Source organism: Oncorhynchus keta, unplaced genomic scaffold, assembly GCF_023373465.1.
Source record: "Oncorhynchus keta strain PuntledgeMale-10-30-2019 unplaced genomic scaffold, Oket_V2 Un_contig_28834_pilon_pilon, whole genome shotgun sequence".
In the NCBI taxonomy this organism is placed as follows: domain Eukaryota; kingdom Metazoa; phylum Chordata; class Actinopteri; order Salmoniformes; family Salmonidae; genus Oncorhynchus; species Oncorhynchus keta.
The window spans coordinates 141-3,214 of record NW_026286247.1 but is presented as its reverse complement, the minus strand read 5'-3'; the positions used below and the strand labels follow the sequence as shown (position 1 = coordinate 3,214).

Below are 3,074 nucleotides of genomic sequence, written 5' to 3'. Positions count from 1 at the left end.
CTCTTACTGACAGTTGTGGCTGCTTTGCGTTATGTATTGTTGTCTCTACCTTCTTGCCCTTTGTGCCTTTGTGCGCCCAATAATGTTTTTACCATGTTTTGTGCTGCTGTGTTGTTGTGTTGCTACCATGTTGTCATGTTGTGTTGCTACCATGTTGTCATGTTGTGTTGCTACCATGTTGTTGTGATGTTGTGTTGCTACCATGTTGTCATGTTGTGTTTCTACCATGTTGTTGTCATGTTGTGTTGCTACCATGTTGTTGTCATGTTGTGTTGCTACCATGTTGTTGTGATGTTGTGTTGCTACCATGTTGTTGTCATGTTGTGTTGCTACCATGTTGTTGTCATGTTGTGTTGCTACCATGTTGTTGTCATGTTGTGTTGCTACCATGTTGTTGTCATGTTGTGTTGCTACCATGTTGTTGTCATGTTGTGTTGCTACCATGTTGTTGTCATGTTGTGTTGCTACCATGTTGTTGTCATGTTGTGTTGCTACCATGTTGTTGTCATGTTGTGTTGCTACCATGTTGTTGTCATGTTGTGTTGCTACCATGTTGTCATGTTGTGTTGCTACCATGTTGTTGTCATGTTGTGTTGCTACCATGTTGTCGTCATGTTGTGTTGCTACCATGTTGTCATGTTGTGTGTTTTATCCTATATTTTTTTTAAGTCCCAGCCCCTTTCCCCGCAGGAGGCCTTTTGCTTTCTGGTAGCCCTCATTGTAAATAAGAACTTGTTCAACTAGCCTATACAGGTAGGCTAGTTGAGAACAAGTTCTCATTTACAACTGCGACCTGGCCAAGACACCTGAAACCCCACCTCTTTAAGGAATACCTAGGATAGGATAAAGTAATCCTTCTCACCCCCCCCCCCTTAAAAGATTTAGATGCACTATTGTAAAGTGGCTGTTCCACTGGATGTCATAGGTGAATGCACCAATTTGTAAGTCGCTCTGGATAAGAGCGTCTGCTAAATGACTTAAATGTAATGTAAATGTAAGATAAAGCATAGCAGTGTGAACAGACAGTTACACATGGAGTAAACAATAAACAAGTCAATAACACAGTAATTTTTTTTTTTAAGAAATAACTATTTTTCTATGCACTGATTTGCATAGTTAAATAAAAACATTTAAAACATAAAATATTTCATGGGGGCTTTAACATTCTGGGCCTGTTGTCAGCTGGCGATTAGAGGCCCAATTGTCAAACGCACGTTTGAAATTTCCTAATGTAAGAATATGAGCGCTGGCATTTTCCAGCCCCAACGCCAGGTTCAACTATGTACCTGTCTAACATCAGCTCACTTGTGCTGAGGTGGGAGGGGTGTCAATATTGGAGGCGTGTCCTATCGCAGTAGAGGATTTTGCTATAGGACCGTTAAGGTACCCCCGTCGAGAGTGATACAAGTCATCTCACTCAAGTTCTTATGTCACCCGGCTAACAGGTGACTCACATGTCCGCCGGACTGGCCTGGTATCCTGCCCTTTTATTCTGAGATTAGCCTTGTGTGATGCCGTTAGGCTTGTTTTAGGATCCTAGATAATATCAATCAGACTTAGAGTACCTCTGGGTTTACTTTCACTTTCCCCTTGTATGCTCTTATATCTAGACTCACACAAGCTTTACCTTAGTTACCATTTACAGTCTATGTCCGTCCACTAATACTACTTGAATATTAATATAGAGGATACCTGTTACAATAAAATGATTATTCTGTCCAAACCATCATATTGTCTTTAGTGTAGAAACTAGCCTTGTTCCCCTAGATTGGGAGTGTCAGAGGTGTTCTCTCCCCGAGGGTTTTGGGTCTAGTTTCTACTTTTCTTTCAATGTTTGCAGTTCACACAGTTGTACATGTTATTACAGTTTCTTTCTGATCCTTATCTATAACATCAAACATCATCAAAACACTTACTACTATTAATGCCTTATGTATTACAACAAGCTGTTAATAACCTATATGTATTACAACAAGCAGTTAATTACCTTCTATATGTATTACAACAGGTGGTTTAATTACCTTCTATATGTATTACAACAGGTGGTTAATTACCTTCTATATGTATTACAACAGGCTGTTAATTACCTTCTATATGTATTACAACAGGTGGTTAATTACTTCTTATGTATTACAACAGGTGGTTAATTACCTTATGTATTACAACAGGTGGTTAATTACCTTCTATATGTATTACAACAGGCTGTTAATTACCTTCTATATGTATTACAACAGGTGGTTAATTACCTTCTATATGTATTACAACAGGCTGTTAATTACCTTCTATATGTATTACAACAGGTGTTAATTACCTTCTATATGTATTACAACAGGCTGTTAATTACCTTCTATATGTATTACAACAGGTGGTTAATTACCTTCTATATGTATTACAACAGGCGGTTAATTACCTTCTATATGTATTACAACAGGCTGTTAATTACCTTCTATATGTATTACAACAGGTGTTAATTACCTTCTATATGTATTACAACAGGCTGTTAATTACCTTCTATATGTATTACAACAGGCGGTTAATTACCTTCTATATGTATTACAACAGGTGGTTAATTACCTTCTATATGTATTGACAACTGGTGGTTAACCTCAAAGAGTATGTTCTTCCACTCACAATTTCTCCAGAGGTTTAATCACTCAGTGTATGTATTACTACTAGGCGTTAATTACTATGATTTACTGACAGGCTGTTAATTACCTTTATATGTATTACAACAGGTGGTATAATTACCACTGACGCTGTATTATCCACTCTGGTTGGTGGTGGAATTAACTTAGTGTAGGTGGAGGGTGGTTGGTCTCAAAGAGTATGTTCTTCCACTCACAATTTCTCCAGAGGCTTATCCAATCACTCAGTGTCTGTTTCTCCTACTAGACGTTTGTACTATGATTTACTGAAGAGAACGGTTTGAGACAAATACAACTTATAACACCACTGACGCTGTTTATCCACTCTGGTTAGGAGGTGGATGGATTCAGCACGAGGAGTGTGGAGGGTAGTTGTCTCAGTATGTCTTGTTCAGAAGTCAAGAGATACACTTGTTCTAGAGTATGAAA

General features: G+C 38.2%; 1 long non-coding RNA gene across 2 annotated transcripts; it reads left to right on the top strand.

Moving 5' to 3' along the window:
• The first annotated feature begins 6 nt into the window (after positions 1-6).
• Positions 7-2,579, top strand: LOC127923217 (uncharacterized). Of its 2 annotated transcripts, XR_008113707.1 has the most exons (5): positions 7-2,008; positions 2,043-2,108; positions 2,169-2,300; positions 2,333-2,464; positions 2,497-2,579. It is a non-coding gene; the product is annotated as an uncharacterized LOC127923217 (long non-coding RNA). The 2 variants fall into 2 exon arrangements; XR_008113708.1 differs by lacking the exon at positions 2,043-2,108.
• Positions 2,580-3,074: the final 495 nt, after the last annotated feature.